The sequence below is a fragment of the Zea mays genome, chromosome 4 (assembly GCF_902167145.1).
Source record: "Zea mays cultivar B73 chromosome 4, Zm-B73-REFERENCE-NAM-5.0, whole genome shotgun sequence".
Taxonomy (NCBI): domain Eukaryota; kingdom Viridiplantae; phylum Streptophyta; class Magnoliopsida; order Poales; family Poaceae; genus Zea; species Zea mays.
The window spans coordinates 204828526-204844712 of NC_050099.1; the positions used below are offsets into that span (position 1 = coordinate 204828526).

A 16187-nucleotide genomic window follows, 5' to 3' on the forward strand; every position below is an offset into this window, starting at 1 on the left:
GAACATAGAACATGAAGGTTCAGACAGGGAGAACACGCTCCTCCCCTAACAATAAGCTGGTAATTAACAATCAAATCACAGCACGAGAGAAAGGAAGCAGAGATCCAATCCAATCCTAGAGCAGCGGAGTCGTCTAGCGAGAGGGGAAGCAGGGAGAAGAGCATACCAGATGGAGCGGAAGTGAGCGGCGACGGTGAGATGCCAAGATCCAGTAGGCTGCCCACTTTCGCGGCTGGAGCGCCATGGCGGCGAGTGGGGCGGCGCGGTAGCGACAGGACCACGAAGGAGATAGAGTGGATCTGGGCGCCTTCCATGGAGAGCCTGCACGCTTTCACAACTGGAGCGCCATGGCAGCGAGTGGGGCAGCGGGGTTGCGACAGCACCATGACCATGATTCACAAAGTTTGCATAAGTCCAAGCCTGTTCCAAACATTCCAAAGGATTGTGTATGCACTGTTGATGAGCTATCAGTTAATCAGGGTAATTGGTACTATCTTGATCAACCGAGAGGATGAATTATCCTTACACTCCCCATTATTTTAAAACTGCCATAATACATACCACAATTCAGTTCCATGGATCACATGGGTTTGACAATACATATTTTCTTCTTTTCTCACTAAGAACTCAGAAGTGCTTACAAACCAGTAACCAAAACCTATACATCTTCTCCACAAAAATCTGCAGATCAGACTGCGTACCTGATACATCCAGTGAGCTGCACACGGAATCCAGCGCCGATTCGCCACTAGGTCTCCTGCAGTGCGCATTGCCTTTGAGGACCGTGAGTACCCCGTTTAGGACCTCCCGGCCCCAGGAGCATTCGATGATGTCGCGCTGGTGGGGGCGTTAGCTCCACATAGGACCGAGAGGTCTCGAGAGCGTGCCGAAGCTAGCCGATCCGGAGCTGGGCGTGAATGAACTATAGAAATACAGATGAAGGCAAACAAAAAATATAAACTGATTAATACAGATAATTTTTTGCAATATTTGTATACTCTAGGCGTCTACTACACTGCTACCATCAAGGATCATTTTTCTAATGAACTATAGAAATATAGATGAAGGCAAACAAAAAAGATAAACTGATTAATACAGATAATTTTCTGCCATATTTGTATACTCTAGGCGTCTACTACACTGCTACCATCAAGGATCATTTTTCTAATGAACTATAGAAATACAGATGAAGGCAAACAATAAAGATAAATTGTGTACCTTTATTTCCACAAATCAGTAATGGATTCAGATCCGTGGTTGCGCTCACCGGCAATCTCCAAGATGCACGTAAACAGCCTGGAACAAATGGGAAGTAAGTGGATTACACTCTATGACTTAAGCTTGCACAATTATACAGATATAACAAATTACTAAGTGGATTCAACGAAGCTGTCAAATCATGGCATGTTCATAGTAATATAACAAATTACTAAGTGGATTCAACGAAGCTATCCTCCAACAGGTGATTAATCTACAAAATTACACAAATAATGAATAAGACCTGGAAAGGTAGTTACTCAACCCAATATTGAAGCTGGGAAACATAATGGCAGGCACCTTGTCTAAGTATAGCTCAGTAGCCCAAGTTGAAATCATCGTGATCTGCATCTTGTCCTCTTTGGTGAGGTTATCGAGCCTTCTCAATAAGAAAGTTCGGAGAGCATCCTGTCAAGTAGACATGATCGATAAATAAATTTATATACCATTGTGCTATTATTTGATAAAAAAATCAAGCATAGATAACAACAACATGATTACAATATTTGTACACAACCCTGACATGTTCACAGTAATATAAAATAGCAATGACGGAAAGCTCCAAACATCGTCATGATAAAACAAAATTCAAATAAATAGCAAGGACTGAACCTACTAACTGAAAGTACAACCTTAACTTCTATGGGTTTCTAAACTGAAAAATAACAGAGACATAATAATTAAAATGAAAATTGTGAAGCATGAGCATGGGATTCAAACGCAAAATTGTGTTTTACCTAGAAAAAGGAAATCAGAGACACAATAATGAAAAGGATCCCATTAGAAGTTTGGTTACGTATAAATTTTAAACAAAACTCGAAAATTCACCCTTGAATCTGGCACCACCATGAGCAATGTTGTAGTGTTCTGTAATCTATACACTTCCTTTGCAACTGAAAAAGGGTTGTTGTTCTCAAAATGCACAATCACAAGTACGTAGGTGTTGGGGGCCTTCGGCTTCCGAAGGTCCTCAAAAACGTGATTTGACAATGTTTTCTAAGTATGCGAGCAGGTATCTTCGGAATCAGGTTGCGGGTATACAGAAGCATGGTCAAGACGAAGTTTGACTGAAATGGAAGACGATCATGACGAAGGATGAAACGATCACGAAGCTATGTGCAGAGGAGCTTCGGCATGACAGCAGAAAGGGGAAACCGACTTAAAGATGAAAAGCCAAATCAGCCCTCGAAGAATTACTATAGAGTTATTGATAAAAATAAAGGGCATTAATGTAATTTTATACGGGCTGCGTCCCGTGCCTATAAATAGATGAACAGTCACGCTGACTTGGCATTGGCATCATGCTTGTACCCTTACTTTCCTTCAAGCCGAAGGTACATTTGTAATTTATCATCATTTATATAAGAAAAACGAATAGAAATAAATTAATAATAATGTTTAAAGTAGTTATGTTATTTTCCGTATTTTATACATAAATCTTTTCTTATCTTTTATTATGATTATGAAGGTATGGCCTTCATAACCTTCGTCCGAAATTCATTATACCCAAGGGGAAATAATGTTTCGAAGGACGAAGGGCCTTAATATTTAACGTCGTGTGTTGCCTTGTTCTTGATTCATAGCATTTGAGAACAAGTCCCCAACATTGGCGCCCACCTCCGGTGAACTCACTTCCATTTCTTGAGCTCTGAACACCTTTGGCAAGCATCACCTTCGTCATGCCGCCGAAAAAAGCTTCAGCGACAGGGGCTGCTACTCTGCAGCCGTTGGACCCCAATCAGGACGTCCTTTCTCTTAGGGAGGCCCGAAGCCAGAAGAGGAAGGCTACTAGTCCAACGCCTCCGGAAGATGACTTGGATCAGGAGATCCAAAACCTGGAGATCCTTCAGCAACAGGTGCAACGAAAGAAGGAGAAGATGGCTCGTTTAGCTGACCTTCAGAGACAGATAGATGAAGCTTCCGAAGAGGTTCGTCATCTTGTTCAAGATGACCAGAACCGAAGGCCTCCGCGCAGAGAGCTTCATCAGGAAGGCTTCTACAATGAGGACGACTGGTATGAAGATTTCCATCATGGAAATTTTGCTTTCGATGATGCTTCTCCTCTATCAACAGAATTACAGGCTACACCATGGCCCCAGTCTTACAAGCCACCCCAGCTCCCCATGTACGACGGTCATACAGACCCGAAGCAATTTTTGATGAGCTATGAAGCAACCATATCTTTGTATGGTGGCAATACTGCAGTCATGGCAAAGTCTTTTGTCATGGCCGTCAAGAGTGTCGCTCAGACCTGGTACTCCTCTCTCCGGCCAGGGACAATCACCTCTTGGCAGAAGCTGAAGGATATGCTGATAACCAGCTTCCAAGGGTTTCAGACGAAGCCAGTTACTGCTCAAGCTTTATTCCAGTGTACCCAGGACCACGAAGAATACCTCCAGGCGTATGTCCGAAGGTTTCTGGGTCTGAGGGCACAAGCGCCAACAGTGCCCAATGAAATTGTCATGGAGGCCATGATTAAGGGGCTTCGACCGGGACCTTCAGCGCAATACTTTGCTAGGAAGCCACCACAAACTTTGGAGAAGCTGCTCCAGAAGATGGACGAGTACATCCGGGCCGACAATGACTTCCGCCAAAGAAGAGAGGAGGCATTTAGGTTCTCTGAAATGACCAGGGGCTTCAGAGGAAGATTTCATACGAGACATGTCAGGTCAATTCATAACTCCACTCAAAGTGATGATAGAGGGAGCCAACAGCAAAGGCCACAATACTCTTCGCAAGCTTCGGGACAACAGCAAAGCTCTGTTCGGCCGCCAGCGCCAAGGGGCAGAGGCGCCAGGGGCTTCGGGGGAAGATTTGGGGATCAGCCAAGAAGAATTTACTGTCTATTCTGTGGTGAAGACAAGGGCCATACCACCAGGATGTGCCACGTCACCATCCAGAAGCAAAAGGAGATAGCAGAAGCTGCAGCACAACAAAGTCAGCCGAAGCAGGTCATGCACACTGCTTCGTACCATTCGCCTTACATCCCAGAATATGTAGGCAATCACTCTGCAGCTTCTGTTGCTTCGGCAAGTCAACCCCAAGCATCTTGGCAACAGCCTCCACCACCACCACCAACGCAGCGAGGACAGCAGCCAGAAGGGAGTCAGCACACTCACCTTCAGAGGGACTTCAGAGAGGAGTCCGAAGCTCGCACAGTCAATAGCACTGTGCCAGAGTCGAAGCACATTTACTGACAAATATCCTACCTCGACAGCAGTTTTTTTTCGCATTTTTACATTCAGTATTACTTTTTTGTTAATAAGGAACAATTATGGGAAGTCTAAGTGTCTTTTATCGTTCTTCAATTTCTTGTAACAGTTTCGTCTTTTACCATAATAAAAATATGTCTTCTCCATAGGCTTGAGTTGCCGAAGCATACGAATTTATGGTGGCATGAAGGACCTTTGTATTATCAAAAATTTGTTCTAAGGGACACAGTGCAATTTATTCGAAGCAGTAAAAAGTCGTTCCTAAGGGAGCGCAGTGTAAGTTTTCTGAGCTTACAGCGAAAAGTCAGCGCTGATTCCGCCGAAAGTAAAAGGCGAAGAAGCTCCTAAGGGAGGCTTACAGCGAAAAATAAACGTTGATTCCGCCGAAAGTAAAAGGCGAAGAAGCTCCTAAGGGAGGCTTACAGCGAAAAATAAACGCTGATTCCGCTGAAAGTAAAAGGCGAAGAAGCTCCTAAGGGAGGCTTACAGCGAAAAGTCAGCGCTGATATAAAAAGATTGAGTGCTTTATTGCAGGGATGTGTGTGTTTTCGGCACAAATATCATTTTGCATAACATAACATCATCACATCATTTTGCATAACATAAGCATCATACAGCATATTGCATGTGGAACAAGAAGGGGATACAGTATTGATCTTCGGAGAATGTTTTGAAAAAGAGAAAATCGTGCTAAGGCACAAAATAAATTGAAAAGAAGTGTAGCTTCATTAGAGAGGCAACATAAAACTTTTTATAGCTTCGGAGAATACTTTACGAAGCTTGGATATTCTTCATCAGAGAAGTATGGAAATTCTTGTGATATATAAAAGATTTTCTTCACGAAGCATGAAAAGAAGGGAAGGTGTTTTTTCGCCGAAGGCTCAAAAAATGGTATGTATGCAAAATTTCATGCATCGTAAAGAATTGAACTATAAATAGATTATATATTACATTCAAAGTTACAATGTATTACACATGTTACATTCCAAATATTTTTACAATAGCATCTAATCCTCCTTAAGAACTATTTCTACAGCTTCGTTCAGTAGCTGATCGACAACCTTGTCCATGATGGCTTCGGCCATTTTTCTAATTTCATTGTCCCCCTTCGGGTGGGGGCCCGGAGATGCCTCAGCAGGTTCTGAGGGAGGAGAAGATACAGCTATATTACTATTACAAACCGCGAACAAAGTCTGGAATCAAAAATTACAACAAAATAAAAACCACTAGTTAATACTTATTTGCCCTTCGGGCTCTGCGCCTTTCTCAGCAGCCTCTGCTATCTTCCTAGCATCATGGATGCCTTTTTCGCTTCTTTGAATGATCTCTTGAGCCATTTCTCGGCCACCATTGTCCCAAATGTCGGTGAAAATTTTTCCACCAACCAGGCTTGATTCGGCCGAGGGGTCCTTTATGTCTTCGGAGGACAGGGCAGTTTTGGTTTGTGCTAAAGATTTCACATGATTACAGCCTTTTCTTTCCAACACAGTAGCAATCCCCCTGGCGCCTGAAAAAGCACATATGTCTCCGCGACTATTCAAGATTTCTTCGAAGGCCTCAGCTTCGTGACTGATCCATTCAATCGGGCCTTCTGGATTCCCCCTTGTGAAATTCTCTTCGCTAGAGAATGCGCCAACGCTGGCGAAGCTGGATTTTATCTTCTTAACACACTCTATGGATTTATCATAGTATCTTTTCTTGGAAGCACGAAGCTCTTCAACATTTATTTCCAAATGATTTGCCCATTGATCACTTAGTTCTCGTTTTGTTTCTTCTAGTATGCGTTCTTCTTTAGCCCTGGCCAGTTGTTTCTGAAGATCCTGAATTTCGCGTTTTTGGGCTTCAGCTTGAGCCTTAGAGGTAGCTTCGTCTTCCTTTATTTTATCTACTAATGTAAGCAAAATTTTATCTTTTTCCAAAGCTTCGTTCCTCAGCTTGATAACCTTTGCTCGTAGGTTGTTGAAAGCAATATTATAACTTTCGTCTTCAGCATTCTTTTGCGCTCTCAAAGCGTTGCTTAGTATTAAACCCTATATGAAAAAAGAATTACTATAAGAATAAAAGAATGATTCAAAAATTGTAAATTTCCAAATATACAATTCTCACACCTTCAGACTATTATATGCAAGGCTATCCGCAAGATCGTCCTTCGTCATAGCGCAGAGTCCAGCTTCAAGCTTCGGAAACCCCATGCTTCTAGCCATCTCCCGGCAGACGGATAATTCTTTATTGTCTGGGAGGCAGTATAGGAAGTCATCTTCGTCTGTCCCATTGAACACTAGTGCCCCCTTCGGATATTTCAATTCTCTAGCATAGTGATTAGCTTCAAAAATCTCTTCTTCGGATAATTTCTTCCCCGAAGCGTGTCGCACAATATAATCGTATATTTTGGAAGGTGCTTCGGGGGCAGTAGTGTCAATTTCTTCAACCAAAACTGGCTCTGACATTTTTATTTTTTCGGCTGCCTTTGCAATTTGTGTTTCTTCGGTTTCCAAAGGTTTTACCTTGGTGGGCTCTGAAGGCCCAGCTTCAGTTTCAAATTGCTGCTTCGAAGCTTCAGCAACAAAGGCTTCAGAAGACACTTCAGAAGTTTCAACAGTTTTCTTTGGAGTTATGCTTGAAGATTTAATTGTCTCCAAAACATCTAACACATTAACAATCCTTCTTTTCGGGGTCACTGTTGGACCCTTCTGGCTTTTTCCTGTCTCAATCTTTGCTGAAGGACTTAAAACTTCTGATGTTTTTGCTTCTTCAGTCCTTGGTTCTTCCATCTTTTCTGTTGCTAGCACTTCGGCCAACTCTTCGATTTCTGGCAGCAGAGTTGATTCTTTAGCCTCGGTGGCCGAAGAGGTCTCACCGGCGAACTCAGGCACTATGGCCAGTTCAATATAACGTGGCCGGTGTGTGAGAACCTTTACCATTTTCCTCTTCGGCGCCGGCTCACTAGGAGCGGCTGAAGTAGTCTCCTTCGCAGAGGAAGTATTCTTTCTTTTTTGACCCCGCATTGGATAATGGTAGTCGGGGTAGACGAACCCAATCGCGCCAAAAACTCGGTTCAGCCTCTTCTTCTTTCGGCCTCCGAAGGCTACTGACAATGCAGTATCTTCGGCCTTTGAATATACCCCAAGCAGTTCATCACTTACAGTTTCAATGCTTTTTAGCCAGTCATTATCTGGCTCAACGAATTTATCTCCGTACTTGAATGTGTATTTCAGCCTGACTAGTCCACCTTCGTCAGTCTCTTTAATGGTCTCCTGCGGCATTTCCCATTTTTCCACAAGTGGCCATACTCTGAAGGCAATGTGTTCTTGGACCAAATCCCTCGTCCCAATAAAAGAGCAAACAACACCGAAAGCTCTCTGGCATTCTTCGGCTGCTTCATTCATTTCCACCTTCGGCCTCCGCAGGCCGAAGCGTTGCCAGATGGGACGCATAATGATCCTTTTTATATCTTCTCGTGATTTCAAGTCATTCTTCACGTAAAACCATTCCATCATCCAGTCGCCAGGCCACCTCTTTCGAAAGGTCGGCACGGGGCAGCTTGACCCAGACCGGGAGCCGAAGCTGTAGCAGCCAAAATTGTTGTGATACTGTTCCTTACCCCAGGGTTTTGTCTCGTACAACAATTCATGTATGTTGCAGAAACTTTTCGCATTAGGTTCCAAGCCTTGGCTTCTCACGGCCCACACGAAGATATTCATCCTTATGATTGCTTCGGGGGTAAGTTGGTGAAGGTAGATATCAAAAATCTTCAGCACCTCTACAACAAAGCTGCTTAAGGGAAATCGTAGTCCAGCTTTCAAGAAGCTTCGGAATACCACGACTTCATTTTCTTCAGGAGTCGGACAAGTCTTCTCTCCTTCATCAGCCCTCACAACGGACAAGTCCCGGAAATATCTGCCCCTCATGTTGACAAGATGATTTTCTTTAATACTTGATTTACCAAAAACCGCATGGCTTGGTCGCCAAGGTCGATCTTCGGAGTCTTCACCACCACTATCTACATCATAGCTGTCACTATCACCAGTATCTTCAGATAAACCCTCCAAAATTTCTTTAGTAATCTTCTCTGTATTAGTCTTCGACATTGATTGAAGAAAACCCAGATGCATCTCCTCAGAAAGACTTAGCTTCGAATCACCAACAGCTTTTTTATCTTCAGACATCCTTGCAAACGCTGAGAAAGTGCTCTCGAAACCGAAGCTTTAAAATCTAAAAGGCCAAGCAAGTGTTGTTGCGCGCAGGCTAAAAGTTGGGTGACTAAAAGCAGTTGGCAAGAGAGCGTGCCAAATAAACTCGGGATGAGCTCTTATTTATATGCCCAGAGCGTTGAAAACTGGAGGGTCCCGCTTGTCAAAGACTGTTGCTATTCTAGCAAAGAGAAGGTGTTTTTTCGGACCTTCGGCTTAAGGCCTTCGTCCATATCGCAATATGAATTTGTCATTACAGCAAATTAATATCGCGAGGGGCTACTGTTGGGGGCCTTCGGCTTCTGAAGGTCCTCAAAAACATGATTTGACAATGTTTTCTAAGTATGCGAGCAGGTATCTTCGGAATCAGGTTGCGGGTATACAGAAGCATGGTCAAGACGAAGTTTGACTGAAATGGAAGACGGTCATGACGAAGGATGAAACGATCACGAAGCTATGTGCAGAGGAGCTTCGGCATGACAGCAGAAAGGGGAAACTGACTTAAAGATGAAAAGCCAAATCAGCCCTCGAAGAATTACTATAGAGTTATTGATAAAAATAAAGGGCATTAATGTAATTTTATACGGGCTGTGTCCTGTGCCTATAAATAGATGAACAGTACTCCTGTACTGTTCACGCTGACTTGGCATTGGCATCACGCTTGTACCCTTACTTTCCTTCAAGCCGAAGGTACATTTGTAATTTATCATCATTTATATAAGAAAAACGAATAGAAATAAATTAATAATAATGTTTAAAGTAGTTATGTTATTTTCTGTATTTTATACATAAATCTTTTCTTATCTTTTATTATGATTATGAAGGTATGACCTTCATAACCTTCGTCCGAAATTCATTATACCCAAGGGGAAATAATGTTTCGAAGGACGAAGGGCCTTAATATTTAACATCGTGTGTTGCCTTGTTCTTGATTCATAGCATTTGAGAACAACTCCCCAACAGTAGGAGAACCGTGGAAGATCATGAAATGGTCCATATTTCAGTTCTGAATTTACAAGTTCTGCTTTGGATGCCTTGTGTTTGATTCAACCTTCCCACCAAGTAACCAGATAGCAAGTGTTTGTGCCTTAACAGGGTAAAGTGGTAGATAATGAGCCATTGAATAGTGAAGCGGTAGGTAGTAACTTCACCTACAAAGAGAATTGAAGAAGAAACAACTACATACACGCAGAAGACGATATGAACCTGTGTGGGGTCAACATGAGCATGAACATGTGTGTTATCTGAACATGTGTGTTCTGGAACCACACTTCCACCTGCCTGGCGCTGAGATGCACCTGCCGTGCGAGCTCCTGCTTCTGCGCCTGTCCAACAATGCATGAAACGTTCATTTGTTCGTCAGTTAATAGCAAAAAAGAAGCAGAAATTCTTTATGCAGACATGAACAACATGTGTGTCCTCACATCTTTAGGGAGGACGTTAGGCAGGCTGTTTAAGTCCACCTGGGGATTCACGGTGGGCAGTTTCATGGACATAAACTGCAAAACTGAATGCGAAAAGAAAAAGGGTGTTCAGATAGAACAGGTCGACCCTTGTTCCATTCTAGAACGACAAAACAATGAGTCATTCCAGTTGTGAACTGATAGTGGAAATTTACCTCGACTTGTCGTTGTAGGGACTGCACGTAGTTTATGATTTCACCGAGCATCACTGCCTTGCCAACCACCTGAAACAAGAAATCTAATGTCTGAACAGATACATATATTTTGATATATAGCACTAAGCCCTTAGCACCTTCTTTAGCAATATCTATGTTAGCTTTTTAAAATGTGCTCTTTACATTTCTCTCTCTATCTATCTGTATATATAATCATGAGCCATTTTTAGCATAGCATGCTATCCAGAGTTCTAGACAGTAGACTGTTCAACTCCAATAGAAATTTCAGTAATTCACCAAAGGACATTAACCAACACAATTGGATACATGTAATTGTCAAACTGATAATACAAACTGGTAAGGACAAATCTTCAATAGCTTCAACTTCTCAAGAAATAAATCAAACAAAACAAATACACGAATTTACACCAGAACATCCATAAAAAATCAAGACCGAAACAAACTTACTTTGATTTTGTATAGATTTGTATGGAGTGCATGACTCCAGTCTCACTGAATTGGCACATAAGCATCAGTAGGCGAACAGCTAACAGAATCCATACAGATTCTAGCATTGGTAATCCTGAGCGGACAAAGGAAAATAGAAATGACCATGCTAATCAAGTGACCAAGCATCATTCATCAGAAATATGGTGTAAAAACAATACCTCCAAACTCTCAACCAATCGGTCAATCTAACTCCTAGTTTTCCACATTAGCGGCTCATTTTCCAGTGTTGGAGGGAACATAGCTATAATATTCCATGAAGTCAAGGCGGGCATCCTAGCACTGAGCATTAGGGACCTAGCCATGGCGGATGGGCAATGGGCGCTGTGTTTGGCATCTGGGCGGCGAACGGTAGGGGCAATGTTGTGCGGATAGGGGCTAGTGCTTTGTTGGGCTACATTAGGTAGGTCCTCCCATGGACGCCAATGGTGGAGTAGGCCCTGGCTACACGCATGGGGACGGCGGGGATGTGTGCCACGCGAGGGAGTTGGGTGTGAGAGAGGAGGCGAGCTATTGAGAGAGGAGGCGAGCGGTTGCAGTTGAGATAGAGGAGACAGATGCACGAAGAACGGAGGTTCGATATGTCTCGTGGGTACTCACATCAAATACGACGAAGGTGGGGTGCCAGGAGGCCGGGGAGGAGACAGAGATGGCGGAACGAGGGCAGTCCGTTCTGAGTAAGAAGAAGTCCTCGCCCTTTTTGCACTGTGCGGCGCACACATAGTGCAGCAGTGGGCGCTCTAGCCTGAGGCGCCAGCTTAGTGGTGTGGGGAGACCGGCAAACGCGAAGTCGGCGATGTAGCTCATCAGGATGCCCGAGTTGGTGGCGATCTTGGGGATGGAGGAGAGGAAGCCTGGGCAAGGATGCGGTCCCCGACGAGCTTGTGGTGAAGCAAGCGGACAGGCATGTCGAGGCCTCGCCGCTGCTAGCCTGCTACTAATGGCAGTGGCTAGGGTTAAGGTTCCAGGCAGCAGGGGGCAGGCCTTCGGATCCACAGCGCCCTCTAGTGGCGGAGGGGTCGGTGCAGCGGCCGACGGCAAGGACTTGTTCTTCTTCTTGCCTTCTTCGACGGCGACAACTTCATCGTGCTGGTGGCCATGGCTTCCCTGTCCCCAATTGTTCCCCTCTCCGTCTTGGCGTCGCTCGAGGGATGGGGTGTTGCGTGGAGGCCGGCTAAAAGTCGCCTAGAGGGGGGTGGATAGGTGAAACCTGAAAATTAAAACTTTACACCCCAACTAGATCCCTTGATTAGTGGTTAGAACAAGATTCACGATTATCGGAGTATAAAAACTAAGTCCTTCGCTTGTAAGGAGTATTGCTTTCAAATAATGCGGAATTGATAAATCAATACTACTAATAAGTCTATGAGAATAAATCAAGAAGGCTTAGATAAGAAGAGCAATAACACAAGTTCTTTCTTGCAAAGTGTTGTTTCACTAAATGAGAATTTAACTTAAAGCAACACCAAATAGTATTATCAAAGAATAGTGCAAGAAAAACTTAGAAAGGGAAAGAACAAACAAATCACAAGCAATAAGCACACGAGACACGGACGATTTGTTTTACCGAGGTTTGGCCCTCGAAGGCCTAATCCCCGTTGAGGAGTCCACTAAGGACGGGTCTTTTTCAACCCTTTCCCTCTCTCCACCGATCACCAAAGACCGAGGAGCTCTTCTTCTCAAGGATCAATTAAGACCCCGCAAGGACCACCACACTCTTTGGTGTCTCTTGCTAGCTTTTACAAGCCTCCAAAACTTTGGAGGAAGTTCAATGGGAGTCAAAACTCCACGCACAAATGATCACAAGATGTAGTGCTCACTAACTCTCAATAATTCTCACAAGGCACTCTTGCTAGACTCACATGAGAGGCTTTCTTTTGCTAGCTCTCTTTTTGTGGCACTTGTGTTGATTGTAGTGGCCTAAATCTTGCGCATAGGATGGATCAATGAATATATGTGGTTGGGAGGGCTTGAGTATGTCAACTAGATGACTTGGAATGTTGCTTGGACTCCCACCCTTGAAGTGGCCGGTTGGGGTGGTATTTATAGCCACCAACCAATTTGTAGCCGTTGGAGAAGGCTGCTGGCGATGGGCGCACCGGACAGTCCGGTGCGCCACCGGACAGTGTTCGGTGCGCCACCGGACAGTGTTCGGTGCGCCACCGGACAGTGTCCGGTGCGCCACCACATCATCTTGTCGTTAGGCCCTGGAGCTGGTCGACCGTTCGAGGCTTTGTCCTCATGTGGCACCGAACAGTCTGGTGTCACACCAGACAGTCCGGTGCCCCTCTGACCGCTGCTCTGACATCTGAATTGCACTATTCACTTTGCAGAGTCGACCGTTGCGCGCAGATAGTCATTGCTCCGCTGGAGCACCGGACAGTCCGGTGGCACACCAGACAATCCGATGAATTATAGTGGAGCTGCACCTGGGAAACCCGAAGCTGAGCAGTTTGAGCTGATTCACCCTGGTGCACCGGACACTGTCCGGTGGCACACCGGACAGTCCGGTGCGCCAGACCAGGGCACACTTCGGTTTCCTTTTTGCTCCTTTCTTTTGAAGCCTAACTTGTTCTTTTGATTGGTTTGTGTTGAACCTTTGGCACCTGTAGAATGTATGATCTAGAGCAAACTAGTTAGTCCAATTATTTGTGTTGGGAAATTCAACCACCAAAATTATTTAGGAAAAGGTTTGACCCTACTTCCCTTTCACCGGCGCTAGGGCTAGGGTTTGGGACGAGAAAGGGAAGGCGGCATGGACGAGACAGGCTCGGCTGAGATAGCCTGTAAGCAAACTCGCCGATGCCGCACCGATGGAGGAAGGGAGTGGACGAGGCCTGCCGGCTCCCGATGCAGGAAGGAGAAAGGGGAGCTCACGGACGTCTCTGTTATCGGTAAAGTGCGGGAGGGGATTGAAAGGGGAACTGACTCGGTGAAGAGCGGTTGGGAAGGGCGTCGCGGATACGGAGGTTGCAAATGAAGACCGCTATCGTCGCTGGAGTATATGGGCCGCCCCAAACATAGCTGGAGTATGGGGCGCATTAAAAATTTAGCCCAGGACGCTTGCACTGCTGTGTTGTTGCATTGTATTGCAAAAAACTTAGTACCGTACCGGCTAGTAAAGGAGGCATAGAGCGGCTTATAAGCGTTAGCTCAGTTTTATGAATAAGAACTCCGTTGTTGAACTGTATTGTGTTTGGTGGCTGAAATAGCCATGTTCAACCCTCACGTTCGTGTGTTACTTTTGCCGGATAGGGAGAAGGCGACTGGGTGGGAATTTCAAATATTTACGCAAGCATGTACGGTGGGGGGTCAGGTAGATGGCAGAACACACTGATGGCAGAACATGTCAGAGGCAGACAACTATTGCTCTCTTAATCTCTACTACTTATTAAGTAAGCAATAGTAGTCTGCCTCCCCTCGTTCTGCCTCCCATCTATCTGGATCGTTCGTTTCTATTGCCTATGCCATCTAGCCGCACGCGCCCCTTCCTTGTCCATGATCTAGCCATGCCCGCCCCCTCCCCCTCCCCACCCCGCACCAACCGCCCGCCCCACCATGGACTCCCAGCCGAAACCCTAGCTCTGCTTGCGCACCGACGAGGCATACGAGCCGCAGCGTCGGTCGTGCGACGTGCGCGAGCGGAGCACTCTCTGGAGAGAACCGCTCGCCGACCCACCCACCGCACCGCTCTCCCACCCAAAGCGCCGACCGATAGGAGAGAACCCGAGCTGAGGAGAGAGAGGGCAGCAGGCGGCGGCGCGGAGTAACACGCGGAGGGAATGCGCAGCCCGTGTGAGCCTCTCGCCCCCGCGAAACCCCACCGATTCTGATTCCGCCGGCGAAATCGGGCGCCTCGCGGCTCGGCCGGCTAAGCAGTGGACGGCGGTGCCGAGGGGCTCGTTCGACACGGTGAGGGTGAGCTCGTGAGGAGCAGCAGCCACGGTGACGGGGATGATGAAGGGAGGGGCGGGAAGGAGATGCTCACCGCCTCCTTCCTCCGCTTCCTCCTCCTGCTTCTCCTCCCCCTCACCGCCCTCTACTTCTTCTACATGCTGCACCTCCTCCTCACCTCGGCATCGTCGGCCGCCTCCAACTGCGCGCCTGACACCGTCTCGGTCTCCCGGATGTCTGCCAACCTCACGGTGGTGGCGGAGAAGTAGCTGCCCCCTTCCGCCGTGGCTGGGTCCACGTCGACAACGCTGCAGCACGAAGTGTTTGACATCGCGGCGTTGTCGCGGTCGCGGTTATGGGACAAGCGTAAGGAGTACATCAAGGTGTGGTGGCGCCCGCGCGGCGCCATGCGGGGCTACGTGTGGCTGGACCGCGAGGTGCGCGAGTCCAACATGTCCACAGCGTGCACGGGGCTCCCGGCCATCAGGATCTCGTCTGACACGTCTGCCTTCCCCTACACGCACCGCCGCGGCCACCGCTCCGCCATCCGCATCTCTCTAAAATTTCTGCCGTACATGAAAAAGTATGAATATCAGCAAGCTTTCCTTCATGTGAGATCCCCCCTGTTGATTGCACGCTTGGGTCAAATTGGTATAACAATGACTGTACAAATATCTTGTTCATGTTAGGGCGCTGTTGCTAAAGCTTCTGAGAAGGATGTTAAAGAACACAAAGAGAAGATTGGTGATCAAAATTTGGAGATAAAGGCACTTCGCAATAAAGCTGCTGAGTGGCAATTGAAAGGTTAATATATTTTTAACATTGCTCAAGTACTATTCAATTAGTTCTTAGTTCAAATGTTATAAGCACATTAATGTGCATCAACATCTTGCAATTAGTACTCGAGAACGAGGGCATTCTGAACACAAAGGAGAAAGAAAGGGATCAAAGAGTTGTAGAGAACAATCTGAAGATGAACACGTTGAAATCTGAAGTCGAATCGGAGCACAAGTGCCTTGCGGAGAAAGAAATAAAAATAAAGGAAAAGCTTGAAAAGGTGATGTTTTTTATCCTGAATGTTCTGCTGCTGAAATTAGGATCCTTTTGAAATTGCACTGCATGAGTTGCCAAATCCAGTTTACCTTGGAGCCTGATTAGTAGCTGCGGTTCTACAAATCTAGAATGGAAAACGTAGGCTATGCATCCATTACTTCATTTTCAAAGCCTGTATGCTGTTGTCATCTTTTCTTCTTTATATTGTACCTCTCTCACAATTTCTGTGAACAACGCAGGTTGCCTTTTGGTTGTATACTAAAGTGATTTTTTACACTAATGTGTGTAAATCAGTAGAAGCACATCCCTATGTGTTTTTTTTGTGGACGTGCATATAGAATCTGATCGCAAAATTCTGCAACCTGAAATTTTGGATCTTTCCTATTGGGTTCTTCATCTGTTTGTTCTTCCTGCATTCTTGATCCTGCCATTTCATTTATAGCCTTACATAGATCA

The 16187-nt window shown here is 45.6% G+C and overlaps 1 pseudogene; it reads left to right on the top strand.

Annotated features, from left to right (window-relative positions):
- The first annotated feature begins 13539 nt into the window (after window positions 1-13539).
- On the top strand, window positions 13540-15367 carry LOC103655851 (uncharacterized; annotated as a pseudogene).
- Window positions 15368-16187: the final 820 nt, after the last annotated feature.